The sequence below is a fragment of the Mytilus californianus genome, unplaced genomic scaffold, assembly GCF_021869535.1.
Source record: "Mytilus californianus isolate M0D057914Y unplaced genomic scaffold, xbMytCali1.0.p SCAF_11, whole genome shotgun sequence".
In the NCBI taxonomy this organism is placed as follows: Eukaryota; Metazoa; Mollusca; class Bivalvia; order Mytilida; family Mytilidae; genus Mytilus; species Mytilus californianus.
Window position 1 is genome coordinate 22,978,864 of NW_026262593.1, and position 16,627 is coordinate 22,995,490.

The following is a 16,627-nucleotide window of genomic DNA, read 5'->3' on the forward strand; positions in this document are numbered from 1 at the left end:
AGTGAAGTTAAAGTAATAAAAACTTCAAATTGACATAGGCTGAACAGGTTCTATGGACACATTAATCTGTCTTAATCTAGTTACATAAACAATTAAATCCCTTTCAAAGGACATTAAAAATCTTTGAGGCTAATATTAAGAAATTATTAGCTTTAAATAATTAATTGTTTTTTTTGCCAAAACAGAAGGGACACCTCTATTTGCCGGTCTTTACTCAGTGATTTAGCATTTTTGGTTATTTCTAGCAATTATCTGGTTTCTCAACTGTCAAGTTAAACAGTAACTTTATTTTTATAAAACTTTATTCAAGGTGAGCAAAAAATACAACTTTTAAAACAGAAGTGTGTTCAGCTGCTTAAACAGCCATTTTCTGAGAATACATTTCTGTTTGGCCTCCCCAACTTTACTGACTGGTTTGTCAGAAAGAGACAAAACACCTCGCAAAACACGATTATTAAGTTTACGTATAATTTCTCCAATACAGAAGTGACGTACTTAGATACTGAGGTGTACAAAGGGGAGCATTTTAAATCGAGTGGTGTCCTTGATTTCAGGTTGCATGTCTTATGAGTATCTCCCAATTACAAGTGCACATCTTAGACATACTTTTCAAATTGTAATAACAAGTGAAACAAGTCGTCACTTAAGAAACAACTAGAACACACCCGCGAAATCGCGGGATTTTAGAGTGTGGTTGAAAGTATGTAATCTGTTGTAGGATGAATTTTTGTAAAAGATTTTATGACTGGAGAATTTCAAAAACGGTATCAAATTAGAAAGGTCATAGGTACATGTACTTGGGGACATTACAATTTTTTTTTTAGCCCTCCCCCTTTTATCCAAAGTCCGTTATTTTTTGTTTTTCTGTTAATTTTAATTATTTTCGCGTTTTTCTGTATATTATGAACATACATATACTATAAATGAAGTGCATTTGCTATTTACTATCAATTCCAAGTTTACTATCTAGGGCGGTCACTGATATATTATATAGAGACTCTCTAGATCTCTAAATAATATAGCAGTGACCGCCGTGGATAGTAGACTTGAAATTGATAGTAAATAGCAAATACACTTTATTTATAGTATATGCATTATCATAGTACATGTAGTATACAGAAAACGCGAAAATAATTGTCCTGTTCCCAAGTACTTATGAAAATTATATATAATTTTAAGAGTCCTAAACGGAAGTCTTGTCTATGACTTAAGAGTCCGTCCGATGACGAAAATAATATCGGGACGCCTTTATTATCGTTTCCTCCCAAAATAACCCAAACTGAATAATGATAAGCGAGGATGACAAATGCGACTATGCGTGACACCTATAGGACACAGAGGCATGATGATTTATTTATTGTGGAAGGAAGAGAAGCGACACACAAAATGAGGTCTTCTCATTTAATAGTATAAATAGCAACGAGACTGATCTCAACAACATTTTATGACTTTGGAGAAATAAACTTATAGATAGAGGAGGTTATGATATTAAAGTTTCAAACTGCGTAAGACATTAAGATGTGAAACACAAGATTAAAAGATGCAGTACACTCTGCCAAATAATTTTAGAAAAAAGGAAATTTCACTTGCACTGCATGGTAACTAAATATATAACCCTGCAGTAATAATTCTTAACAGAGCTATTAAGAAACATTGGCATATTTTTCAAAGAGATGAATATTGTTTTGATTGATATTCAATAAAAAAGGAGTTCCAATGTCTCCCGCGTTGCACTTATTTAATATTTTCAAGTGGCATAATTTTATCATCTTATTAAAAAATCCGATTGTCCACCTTTATAGAACTTGTCCGAGATACTGCTGATATTAACCTAAAGTATAAGTTTTATAAATATCTGGCAAGAATTGTACCTGTGTGAGCGCTGACAAGGCCATTTTCCATAAATTTAATATTTCCAAGGGACATAACTCTTTTAAAAAAAGTCGATCGTCCACCATTTTAGTACTTAATTTTAACTTAGAAGGAGCATCAATTGAAAACAAGACTTTTGAATAGGTAGGCTTTTGAGAAGGACCCTTGCTAAGAATGCAATAGAACTTCGCTGAAAAATTCAGAAACACCGTTCATTAAAAATATATACAATGATATACGTATGTACATCTAGCCGTTTAAAGGCAATAAGTCTTTACCACTATATAAAAACTGTGTCAAGTCTTGATGTTTTAGTATGTATGTTCTATGCATTTGTTGAAAGTTTTACCCAGATATTTGTTCAGTTTTCTCTTTTCGAACAGAAAGTGTATGTATTAGATAAACTCTGAGGGTGTTAGACCAATTAAGTGCATTTACATCTCAAGATATTATGATTAATGTAAAGTGATAGATTTCTATTGTTAGGTGTAAGTTTATTTACAGCAGAATGTTGTTTAACGTAATTGGATACCCTGCCTTTAACATTGATCATAAAATTGTGTAAATTAGATACACCCTCTCATGCTACTGCCCTCGTTGTATATCTAATACTTAAACCCTCAACCCTCAACCTGCAACCTGCAACCCGCAACCTTCATTTTAGACAATTTCGCAACCAACAGTCCGCTTCAGTATCACTTGGTCCAACTCTTTATTGGAATGATTGAAATCTACATTGTAATCACAAGTCAATTTATCTACAAAACTACTTTTGAAATATCAAATGGTTTTTTTTCAATTCTTAATTTTCATCCTTATGATACTTTACTTCAGAACTTGTTCTTGTATTGTTATGAATTTCAGTTAATGGCCAATTTCTTAATGAAGATTCGTCTAAATTCCATTTAATAGATACATTTAAAAACGCTTACCGTTACCTTGATGGCATTTTTGCTTCAAATAATAAAGAATTCCCTAATCATACTGCTGAAATTTACCCCAGAGAACTTACTTTAAATAAAAGTAATACTTGTATAAACAGCAATACTTTTGCTTTTTGTAGATTTTGACATATGATTACATTTCAGTTTCATACGAAAAAATTCGTAAGGGTTCCGTGGAACCCAGTGTCTCGCCTACTTTTGCTGTTAGTCGCAGGCTCAACAAAAATGGGGAAATAATTATTACAAATTTTCCTCTAGATACTATCTTTTGATTGTAAGAAGCTTCTGTTCAAGTTTGGAAGGAATCCAGGATGGTTTATGAATCTAATAAATGTTTTAAAAACTTTAACTGCAGACTGTATGTAATGTTAACTGGAAGAACAACTAAGTCCATTTATAAGTAATATACGGAAAAACAGGATTTTTTTTTTACAAAATTTCTTTCTAGATACTAGCTTTTGATCATAAACAAGCTTCTGTCCAAGTTTGGTACAAATCCAGGATAGTTTAGGAAAGTTATTAAAATTTGAAAAACTTTAACCACAGAGTTAATGTTATGTTAACTGGCAGAAAAACTAAGTCCATTTATAAGTAAAATACGGATAAACAGGATTATTTTTTTAACAAAATTAACTTTTGAATACTATCTTATGATCATAAACAAACTTCTGTCCAAGTATGGTACAAATCCAGGATAGTTTTAGAAAGTAATTAAAATTTGAAAAACTTTAACCACAGAGTGAATGTTATGTTAACCGGCAGAAAAACTAAGTCCAGTTATGAGTAAAATACGGATAAACAGGATTTTTCTTTACAAAATTTTCTTCTGGATTACTATCTTATGATTATAAACAAGCTTCTGTCCAAGGTTGGTACAAATCCAGGATAGTTTAAGAAAGTTATTAAAATTTGAAAAACTTTAACCACAGAGTGAATGTAATGTTAACTGGCAGAAAAACTAAGTCCATTTATGAGTAAAATACTGATAAACAGGATTTTTTTTTACAAAATTTACTTCTGGATACTATCTTATGATCATAAACAAGCTTCTGTCCAAGTTTATTTAGAAATCCAGGATAGTTTAAGAAAGTTATTAAAATTTAAAAAAACTTTAACCACAGAGTGAATATTTGTGGACGCCGCCGACGACGCCGGACGACGACGACGACAACGCCGACGACGGAATGTAGGATCGCTATGTTTCGCTTTTGCGACAAAAGTCGCAGGCTCGACAAAAATCAAAAGAAAACTTCACGACGACAAAATAGACTATTTTGTGCCCTGGATCGTTTTAAAGCGTGAATTGATCGGTCTTTTTCGAGTGTTATCATGTTTTTTTCGTGTGAATATGGTATAAAATGTTAACAAACAGACTTCTTCTCTTTTCGTAAGACGGGAAATAAAAGTTTAAAAAAAACGTCAAAGGTAAAAACATCGATTGAAGTTATACACGTTAAATATAAAATTATCCTTAGAAAGCTCTTTTTGAATATTCAAAAATGTGTAATAAAGCCATCTGTAGGGTGTAGGTAGGTGAAATTCTAACATAAAAACCGATCTTAAATTGATAATTTAAGTCAGAAGAGCATAAGTTATGGAACAAAATAACATTTGGTTGAGACAAATTGGAGTTAAAGAGAACGGAAATGAAAATTTGAGCAATTTTTCTATTTGTAAAGGAGTATAACTCTAGAACGGTAAAAGTGACGCCACCAAAATTAAAATTTGATCTGTGTTTTGTGGTAATAAGCATCGTTTGTTGATGTGGTTCATAAGTGTTTCTCGTTTCTCGTTTTTTATATAGATTAGACCGTTGGTTTTCCCGTTTGAATGGTTTTACACTAGTAATTTTTGGGGCCCTTTATAGCTTGCTCTTCGGTGTGAGCTAAGGCTCCATGTTGAAGACCGTACTTTGACCTATAATTGTTTACTTTTATAAATTTTGACTTGGATGGAGAGTTGTCTCATTGGCCTCATACCACATCTTCTTATATCTATATATTGTGTATAAATTTTATGACAATTGGTTGAGACAAACTAAAGTTAGAGAATGGAAACCAATTTTGGGACGTACGGACACAGGGACGTTCAGACGGACAAGGGTAAAGTTTAATGCCCCTCCGCTACGGCGGGGGCATAATAAGCTAAATAATATTGATAGGTTATCGAGTCTTTTTTTTTTAAATATGTTTTTTTTTTTAAATAGGACGAAAAGGATGACTCGGACTTTTACATTAAATTTAGCATTGGCATTATTTGGGACATACGGATGCACGGACGTACAGACGGACAAGGGTAAAGTTTAATGTCCCTCCGCTACGGCGGGGGCATAATAAGATAAAAAATATTGATAGGTTATCGAGTTCCTTTTTGTGATATATGATTTTTTTTTAAATGGGGCGAAAATGATGACTCGGACTTTTACATTATATTTAGCATTGGCATTATTTGGGACGTACGGATGCACGGACGTACAGACGGACAAGGGTAAAGCTTAATGCCCCTCCGCTACGGCGGGGCATACTAAGCTAAAAATATTGATAGGTTATAGAATTCCTTTTTGTGATATATGTTTTTTTTTAATGGGGGGAAAAGGATGACTTGGACTTTTACCTTATATTTAGCATTGGCATTATTTGGGACGTACAGACGCACGGACGTACAGACGGACAAGGGTAAATCTTAATGCCCCTCCGCTACGGCGGGGTCATAATAAGCTAAAAATATTGATAGGTTATAGAATTCCTTTTTGTTATATTTTTTTCACTAGAATTATTTCACACGCGAGTAAATGTAAATATATTTATTTTCTAAAAAAATAAAAGTTCGATATCGCACAGCTAATTCTTCTAAAATCTAGAAACAACTGATTAACATAAAAGTTGACAAACACTAAAATTGGAACACGTGCAACCTAGTTAATTCACGAGAAAGATAATAAACTGTTATTAGCTACCACAGACGAACATCTATCAACTCTTGCCATAAACTTGCGTATCGTCCCCATAACATTTATGAATTTGACAGATGATGAGTTCGGACAGAGAAAACAATAAACATTGATATAAACATCTATTAAAATTTTAAATTCAAATCAAAGTTGTGTTTTAAATTTCGTTTTTGTATTACTGTTCTCTCATATTTTCCATTATTTTGTGAAAAAAATAATGAAATTGTCTCAGTCAAATAATTTGACAAAGTTTATCAGAAGTTTAGCTATTACCCTATTATACTCAACGAAGCTCGGAGATAAATGTACGTTCACCCGTTAGAACGTTTAACGACCGTTGACTCGTCGAAAAAAGGGAAGGGGTGTGGTTTGGTCATTCAACAAGATAATTCCAAAGCTTTCAAACAAATTACTTCTTTATTTCAGCAATCACTTCTTTTTTATCAGTAATATAAAATTAATAGGACTGTATTATATTTCTTTCCATTTTTGGGGACCATTATTATCAATTATTTTGTGTGCAGTATACAAATATGTAATAATGTGCACGTTTACAATCATCCATGTTTTATGTGGATGGCGAAGGAGTTGACAGAAAGAGATATGCAAAAAGAATATAAAATGACATTGTCAAAGTTTTAGGACCCTGTTATTTCAATATAAAAAAATACTTGCTTCATTGTCGTGTTTGTGGACTACCGACTCAAGAGAATGTTGATTTCAACAAAGTGTGTTGTAAACGGTGTATACATACTGTCGGATAGCGGGAAAAATATTGATGTACTTTTTTAAACAAGTATAAAAAGTAACATCATTCCATTATACAAGGTAACCACCCCCCCCCCCCCCCCCCCCCTCCCCCCCCCCCCCCCCACCACCTATTTTTTTTTAACCTAACTTCAGATTTTCCAAACATAAACGATTCTGGAGTTTTTCTAAATAGATACGCCAATGTCTTCTCTAATGTCTCCTCTACGTTACATATACAGTCGTTGCCCGTCACAATCTCTATAAATTGGTCTTCAATCATCTTAAGGTACGCCATCCCTCGTTTTTACAATTTCAGTTTTTTAACCGTAACGATTTTGAACATAAACCACTCTGGAGATTTTCCTAAACAATGCGCCAATGTCTCCTCTACAACACCTATATAGTCGTTGTCAGTCATAACCTCTTTGAAATGGTCCAAAATTTCGTTTTAGTGCCCTACCCCCCTAATCTCATTTTGTCAATTTCACAATAAAATTTTCACTTTTTTAACCGTAACTTCAGAATTTCGAACATAAACCACTCTGGAGATTTTCTTAAACGATGCGCCAATGTCTCCTCTACAACACCTATATGGTCGTTGCCCGTCCCAATCTCTTTGAAATGGTCCAAAATTTCCTTTTAGTGCCCTACCTCCCTTAGTCTCATTTTGTCAATTTCACAATAAAATTTTCAGTTTTTTAACCGTAACTTCAGATTTTCGAACATAAACCACTCTGGAGATTTTCTTAACCGATGCGCCATTGTCTCCTCTACAACACCTATATAGTCGTTGCCCGTCACAATCTCTTTAAAACGGTCCAAAATTTTCTTTTAGTGCCCTACCCCCTTAATCTCATTTTGTCAATTTTACAATAAAATTTTCAGTTTTTTAACCGTAACTTCAGATTTTCGAACATAAACCACTCTGAATATTTTCTTAAACAATGCGCAATTGTCTCCTCTACAACACCTATATAGTCGTTGCCCGTCACAATCTCTTGAAATAGGTCCAAAATTTACTTAAATTGGCCTACCCCCTAATCTCATTTTGTCAATTTCGCAATTTCAGTTTTTTAACCGTAACTTCAGATTTTCGAACATAAACCACTCTGGAGATTTTCTTAAACGATGCGCCAATGTCTCCTCTACAATACCTATATAGTCGTTGCCCGTCACAATCTCTTGAAATAGGTCCAAAATTAACTTAAATTGGCCTACCTCCCTAATCTCATTATGTCAATTTCACAATAAAAGTTTCAGTTTTTTAATCGTAACTTCAGATTTTCGAACATAAACCACTCTGGAGATTTTCTTAAACAATGCGCCATTGTCTCCTCTACAACACCTATATAGTCGTTGCCCGTCACAATCTCTTAAATTGGTCCAAAATTAACTTAAATTGCCCTACCCCCTAATCTCATTATGTCAATTTCGCAATAAAAGTTTCAGTTTTTTAATCGTAACTTCAGATTTTCGAACATAAACCACTCTGGATATTTTCTTAAACGATGCGCCATTGTCTCCTCTACAATACCTATATAGTCGTTGCCCGTCACAATCTCTTAAATTGGTCCAAAATTAACTTAAATTGCCCTACCCCCTTAATCTCATTTTGTCAATTTCACAATTTCAGTTTTTTAACCGTAACTTCAGATTTTCGAACATAAACCACTCTGGAGATTTTCTTAAACGATGCGCCATTGTCTCCTCTACAACACCTATATAGTCGTTGCCCGTCACAATCTCTTTAAAACGGTCCAAATTTTTCTTTTAGTGCCCTACCCCCTTAATCTCATTTTGTCAATTTCACAATAAAATTTTCAGTTTTTTAACCGTAACTTCAGATTTTCGAACATAAACCACTCTGAATATTTATTTAAACAATGCGCCATTGTCTCCTCTACAACACCTATATAGTCGTTGCCCGTCACAATCTCTATAAATGGTCCAAATTTTTCTTTTAGTGCCCTATCCCCTTAATCTCATTTTGTCAATTTCACAATAAAATTATCAGTTTTTTAACCGTAACTTCAGATTTTCGAACATAAACCACTCTGGATATTTTCTTAAACAATGCGCCATTGTCTCCTCTACAACACCTATATAGTCGTTGCCCGTCACAATCTCTTGAAATAGGTCCAAAATTAACTTAAATTGGCCTACCCCTAATCCCATTTTGTCAATTTCACAATTTCAGTTTTTTAACCGTAACTTCAGATTTTCGAACATAAACCACTCTGGAGATTTTCTTAAACGATGCGCCATTGTTTCCTCTACAACACCTATATAGTCGTTGCCCGTCACAATCTCTTGAAATTGGTCCAAAATTAACTTAAATTGCCCTACCCCCCCTAATCTCATTATGTCAATTTCACAATAAAAGTTTTTAACCGTAAGTTCAGATTTTCGAATATAAACCACTCTGGAGATTTTCTTAAACGATGCGCCATTGTATCCTCTACAACACCTATATAGTTGTTGCCAGTCACAATCTCTTAAATTGGTCAAAAATTAACTTAAATTGCCCTACCCCCTAATCTCATTATGTCAATTTCACAATAAAAGTTTCAGTTTTTTAACCGTAACTTCAGATTTTCGAACATAAACCACTCTGAATATTTTCTTAAACAATGCGCCATTGTCTCCTCTACAACACCTATATAGTCGTTGCCCGTCACAATCTCTATAAATGGTCCAAATTTTTCTTTTAGTGCCCTATCCCCTTAATCTCATTTTGTCAATTTCACAATAAAATTATCAGTTTTTTAACCGTAACTTCAGATTTTCGAACATAAACCACTCTGGATATTTTCTTAAACAATGCGCCATTGTCTCCTCTACAACACCTATATAGTCGTTGCCCGTCACAATCTCTTGAAATTGGTCCAAAATTAACTTAAATTGCCCTACCTCCCTAATCTCATTATGTCAATTTCGCAATAAAAGTTTCAGTTTTTTAACCGTAACTTCAGATTTTCGAACATAAACCACTCTGAATATTTTCTTAAACAATGCGCCATTGTCTCCTCTACAACACCTATATAGTCGTTGCCCGTCACAATCTCTATAAATGGTCCAAATTTTTCTTTTAGTGCCCTATCCCCTTAATCTCATTTTGTCAATTTCACAATAAAATTATCAGTTTTTTAACCGTAACTTCAGATTTTCGAACATAAACCACTCTGGATATTTTCTTAAACAATGCGCCATTGTCTCCTCTACAACACCTATATAGTCGTTGCCCGTCACAATCTCTTGAAATTGGTCCAAAATTAACTTAAATTGCCCTACCTCCCTAATCTCATTATGTCAATTTCACAATAAAAGTTTCAGTTTTTTAACCGTAACTTCAGATTTTCGAACATAAACCACTCTGAATATTTTCTTAAACAATGCGCCATTGTCTCCTCTACAACACCTATATAGTCGTTGCCCGTCAAAATCTCTATAAATGGTCCAAATTTTTCTTTTAGTGCCCTATCCCCTTAATCTCATTTTGTCAATTTCACAATAAAAGTTTCAGTTTTTTAACCGTAACTTCAGATTTTCGAACATAAACCACTCTGGATATTTTCTTAAACGATGCGCCATTGTCTCCTCTACAACACCTATATAGTCGTTGCCCGTCACAATCTCTTGAAATAGGTCCAAAATTAACTTAAATTGGCCTACTCCTAATCTCATTTTGTCAATTTCACAATTTCAGTTTTTTAACCGTAACTTCAGATTTTGGAACATAAACCACTCTGGATATTTTCTTAAACGATGCGCCATTGTCTCCTCTACAACACCTATATAGTCGTTGCCCGTCACAATCTCTTGAAATAGGTCCAAAATTAACTTAAATTGGCCTACTCCTAATCTCATTTTGTCAATTTCACAATTTCAGTTTTTTAACCGTAACTTCAGATTTTCGAACATAAACCACTCTGGAGATTTTCTTAAACGATGCGCCATTGTATCCTCTACAACACCTATATAGTTGTTGCCAGTCACAATCTCTTAAATTGGTCAAAAATTAACTTAAATTGCCCTACCCCCTAATCTCATTATGTCAATTTCACAATAAAAGTTTCAGTTTTTTTAATCGTAACTTCAGATTTTCGAACATAAACCACTCTGGATATTTTCTTAAACAATGCGCCATTGTCTCCTCTACAACACCTATATAGTCGTTGCCCGTCACAATCTCTTAAATTGGTCCAAAATTAACTTAAATTGCCCTATCCCCCTAATCTCATTTTGTCAATTTCACAATAAAAGTTTCAGTTTTTAAATCGTAACTTCAGATTTTCGAACATAAACCACTCTGAAGATTTACTTAAACGATGCACCATTGTCTCCTCTACAACACCTATATAGTCGTTGCCCGTCACAATCTCTTGAAATTGGTCCAAAATTAACTTAAATTGCCCTACCTCCCTAATCTCATTATGTCAATTTCACAATAAAAGTTTCAGTTTTTTAACCGTAACTTCAGATTTTCGAACATAAACCACTCTGAATATTTTCTTAAACAATGCGCCATTGTCTCCTCTACAACACCTATATAGTCGTTGCCCGTCACAATCTCTATAAATGGTCCAAATTTTTCTTTTAGTGCCCTATCCCCTTAATCTCATTTTGTCAATTTCACAATAAAATTATCAGTTTTTTAACCGTAACTTCAGATTTTCGAACATAAACCACTCTGGATATTTTCTTAAACAATGCGCCATTGTCTCCTCTACAACACCTTTATAGTCGTTGCCCGTCACAATCTCTTGAAATAGGTCCAAAATTAACTTAAATTGGCCTACCCCTAATCTCATTTTGTCAATTTCACAATTTCAGTTTTTTAACCGTAACTTCAGATTTTCGAACATAAACCACTCTGGAGATTTTCTTAAACGATGCGCCATTGTTTCCTCTACAACACCTATATAGTCGTTGCCCGTCACAATCTCTTGAAATTGGTCCAAAATTAACTTAAATTGCCCTACCCCCCCCTAATCTCATTATGTCAATTTCACAATAAAAGTTTTTAACCGTAAGTTCAGATTTTCGAATATAAACCACTCTGGAGATTTTCTTAAACAATGCGCCATTGTCTCCTCTACAACACCTATATAGTCGTTGCCCGTCACAATCTCTTTAAAACGGTCCAAATTTTTCTTTTAGTGCCCTACCCCCTTAATCTCATTTTGTCAATTTCACACTAAAATTTTCAGTTTTTTAACCGTAACTTCAGATTTTCGAACATAAACCACTCTGAATATTTTCTTAAACAATGCGCCATTGTCTCCTCTACAACACCTATATAGTCGTTGCCCGTCACAATCTCTATAAATGGTCCAAATTTTTCTTTTAGTGCCCTATCCCCTTAATCTCATTTTGTCAATTTCACAATAAAATTATGTTTTTTAACCGTAACTTCAGATTTTCGAACATAAACCACTCTGGATATTTTCTTAAACAATGCGCCATTGTCTCCTCTACAACACCTATATAGTCGTTGCCCGTCACAATCTCTTGAAATAGGTCCAAAATTAACTTAAATTGGCCTACCTCCCTAATCTCATTATGTCAATTTCACAATAAAAGTTTCAGTTTTTTAATCGTAACTTCAGATTTTCGAACATAAACCACTCTGGATATTTTCTTAAACAATGCGCCATTGTCTCCTCTACAACACCTATATAGTCGTTGCCCGTCACAATCTCTTAAATTGGTCCAACATTAACTTAAATTGCCCTACCCCCTAATCTCATTATGTCAATTTCACAATAAAAGTTTCAGTTTTTTAATCGTAACTTTAGATTTTCGAACATAAACCACTCTGGATATTTTCTTAAACGATGCGCCATTGTCTCCTCTACAATACCTATATAGTCGTTGCCCGTCACAATCTCTTAAATTGGTCCAAAATTAACTTAAATTGCCCTACCCCCCTTATCTCATTTTGTCAATTTCACAATTTCAGTTTTTTAACCGTAACTTCAGATTTTCGAACATAAACCACTCTGGAGATTTTCTTAAACGATGCGCCATTGTCTCCTCTACAACACCTATATAGTCGTTGCCCGTCACAATCTCTTTAAAACGGTCCAAATTTTTCTTTTTGCCCTACCCCCTTAATCTCATTTTGTCAATTTCACAATAAAATTTTCAGTTTTTTAACCGTAACTTCAGATTTTCGAACATAAACCACTCTGAATATTTATTTAAACAATGCGCCATTGTCTCCTCTACAACACCTATATAGTCGTTGCCCGTCACAATCTCTATAAATGGTCCAAATTTTTCTTTTAGTGCCCTATCCCCTTAATCTCATTTTGTCAATTTCACAATAAAATTATCAGTTTTTTAACCGTAACTTCAGATTTTCGAACATAAACCACTCTGGATATTTTCTTAAACAATGCGCCATTGTCTCCTCTACAACACCTATATAGTCGTTGCCCGTCACAATCTCTTGAAATAGGTCCAAAATTAACTTAAATTGGCCTACCCCTAATCTCATTTTGTCAATTTCACAATTTCAGTTTTTTAACCGTAACTTCAGATTTTCGAACATAAACCACTCTGAAGATTTTCTTAAACGATGCGCCATTGTTTCCTCTACAACACCTATATAGTCGTTGCCCGTCACAATCTCTTGAAATTGGTCCAAAATTAACTTAAATTGCCCTACCCCCCCTATTCTCATTATGTCAATTTCACAATAAAAGTTTTTAACCGTAAGTTCAGATTTTCGAATATAAACCACTCTGGAGATTTTCTTAAACGATGCGCCATTGTATCCTCTACAACACCTATATAGTTGTTGCCAGTCACAATCTCTTAAATTGGTCAAAAATTAACTTAAATTGCCCTACCCCCTAATCTCATTATGTCAATTTCACAATAAAAGTTTCAGTTTTTTAATCGTAACTTCAGATTTTCGAACATAAACCACTCTGGATATTTTCTTAAACAATGCGCCATTGTCTCCTCTACAACACCTATATAGTCGTTGCCCGTCACAATCTCTTAAATTGGTCCAAAATTAACTTAAATTGCCCTATCCCCCTAATCTCATTTTGTCAATTTCACAATAAAAGTTTCAGTTTTTAAATCGTAACTTCAGATTTTCGAACATAAACCACTCTGAAGATTTACTTAAACGATGCACCATTGTCTCCTCTACAACACCTATATAGTTGTTGCCAGTCACAATCTCTTAAATTGGTCAAAAATTAACTTGAATTGCCCTACCCCCTAATCTCATTATGTCAATTTCACAATAAAAGTTTCAGTTTTTTAATCGTAACTTCAGATTTTCGAACATAAACCACTCTGGATATTTTCTTAAACAATGCGCCATTGTCTCCTTTACAACACCTATATAGTCGTTGCCCGTCACAATCTCTTGAAATAGGTCCAAAATTAACTTAAATTGACCTACCCCCTAATCTCATTTTGTCAATTTCACAATTTCAGTTTTTTAACCGTAACTTCAGATTTTCGAACATAAACCACTCTGGAGATTTTCTTAAACGATGCGCCATTGTCTCCTCTACAACACCTATATAGTCGTTGCCCGTCACAATCTCTTGAAATAGGTCCAAAATTAACTTAAATTGACCTACCCCCTAATCTCATTTTGTCAATTTCACAATTTCAGTTTTTTAACCGTAACTTCAAATTTTCGAACATAAACCACTCTGGAGATTTTCTTAAACGATGCGCCATTGTCTCCTCTACAATACCTATATAGTCGTTGCCCGTCACAATCTCTTAAATTGGTCCAAAATTAACTTAAATTGCCCTACCCCCCTAATCTCATTTTGTCAATTTCACAATAAAAGTTTCAGTTTTTTAATCGTAACTTCAGATTTTCCAACATAAACCACTCTGGAGATTTTCTTAAACGATGCGCCATTGTCTCCTCTACAACACCTATATAGTCGTTCTCCGTCACAATCTCTTTGAAATGGTCCAAAATTTCCTTTTAGTGCCCTACCCCCCTAATCTCATTTTGTCAATTTCTCAATAAAATTTTCAGTTTTTTAACCGTAACTTTAGATTTTCGAACATAAATCACTTTGGATATTTTCTTTAACGATGCGCCATTGTCTCCTCTACAACACCTTTATAGTCGTTGCCCGTCACAATCTCTTGAAATAGGTCAAAAATTAACTTAAATTGACCTACCCCCTTATCTCATTTTGTCAATTTCACAATTTCAGTTTTTTAACCGTAACTTCAGATTTTCGAACATAAACCACTCTGGAGATTTTCTTAAACGATGCGCCATTGTCTCGTCTACAACACCTATATAGTCGTTGCCCGTCAAAATCTCTTGAAATTGGTCCAAAATTAACTTAAATTGGCCTACCCCCTAATCTCATTTTGTCAATTTCACAATTTCAGTTTTTAACCGTAAGTTCAGATTTTCGAATATAAACCACTCTGGAGATTTTCTTAAACGATGCGCCATTGTCTCCTCTACAACACCTATATAGTCGTTGTCCGTCACAATCTCTTTAAAATGATCCAAATTTTTCTTTTAGTGCCCTACCCCCTTAATCTCATTTTGTCAATTTCACAATAAAATTTTCAGTTTTTTTAACCGTAACTTCAGATTTTCGAACATAAACCACTCTGGACATTTTCTTAAACGATGCGCCAATGTCTCCTCTACAACACCTATATAGTCATTGCCCGTCACAATCTCTATAAAATGGTCCAAAATTAACTTTGAGTGCCCAACCCCCAAATCTTATTTTGTAAATTTCTTTTTTTTAACCCTAACTGCAGATTTTCGAACATAAAGTGATCTGGATTTTTTTTCTACACGATGCGCCAATGTCTCCTCTACAACACCTATATAGTCGTTGCCCGTCACAATCTTTATAAATTGGTTCAACATTAACTTTTAGTGCCCTACCCCCTAATCTTATTTTGTCAATTTCAGTTTTTTTACCGTAACTTCAGATTTTCGAACATAAACCTCTCTTGAGGTTTTCCTAAACGATGAGAAATGTCTCCTCTAAAACCCTTATATAGTCGTTGCCTGTAACAATCTATTCAAATTGGTCAAAAATTAACTTAAAATGTCCTATACCCAAATTTCATTTTGTTAATTTCAGTTTTTTCTACCACAATTTAAGATTTTCGAACATAAACCACTCTGGAGATTTTCCTAAACGATGCGGCACTATCTCCTCTTAAACACCTATATAGCCTAACCTGTCACAATCTCTATTAATCGGACCAAACAACGTTAAGTGCACCCCCATTCCCTATAAATGCATTGTGTCATTGTATTAACTTATGGTCATTGTAATCCAGCTGTCTATTGAATGCCTTATGTGGATTTATTTAGTTAGGAAAGAAAAGCTTTGTATTCTTTATATATGAATAATGGTTTCCCTTTTGTTTTAAGTTAGTTTTTTCGTTTTTGTTTAAAATTGTATGTATTCTCATAATTGTTCGCTAGCTCGAAAAAACGTGATAACCTTATGTGATATTGTGGTTTTTAGTTATACCTCCTAATTGTTCGCTAGCTAATTGTTCGCTACAATTGTTCGCTAGCTTGAGTCAATAGATCATTTAATGTAATTTACAGTAAAATTACTTTTCAACGTTCATCGTATTAATTTATTACCCGGACCATATGAGTTTATACGCATATGGTCACTATTGAAAACTTTATAAACAATAGTACTAGTAATTGAAATTAAAGGTTTTACGTAAACATTTGTTTGGTGAGATAATTTTGATAAGCAATTCTAAATGACACAAGGGTATGTGAATATTTTTGGCTAACGCTGCGACGTATTATATATATATATATCAGCAGGGTTTAAGAACATCCGTTGTTCGACCTGCTAGTCAAATGCGTATTGTGGAAAATGTTGTTTGTGCTGTATTTAGACCCCTCTACCAAGAAATTTGTTTTGCATGCACACGTATAAAAATTGCGGTTTTTATCCAACGCAATCATAGGTTTTTACGTTCAAATTTTGATAGACAATTCTAAATGTTTCATGGGTATGTGAATATTAAAGGTAAATTTTAACCAACATGCATTATTTTTTTCTGAAAAAATGCGAATCATTTCTTTCAATTAAATTCATTAAGAAAT

The 16,627-nt window shown here is 33.9% G+C and overlaps 1 protein-coding gene and 1 long non-coding RNA gene across 2 annotated transcripts in view; one reads left to right on the plus strand and one right to left on the minus strand.

Annotated features, from left to right (window-relative positions):
- Positions 1-16,627, plus strand: part of LOC127719745 (calmodulin-like) — a 46,524-nt gene that overhangs the window by 13,252 nt on the left and 16,645 nt on the right. The gene's annotated exons all lie outside the window — the stretch shown is intronic.
- Positions 14,390-15,385, minus strand: LOC127719746 (uncharacterized). The gene is made up of 3 exons (XR_007990473.1): positions 15,364-15,385; positions 14,812-15,186; positions 14,390-14,436 (listed from the first exon to the last, which is right to left on the minus strand). It is a non-coding gene; the product is annotated as an uncharacterized LOC127719746 (long non-coding RNA).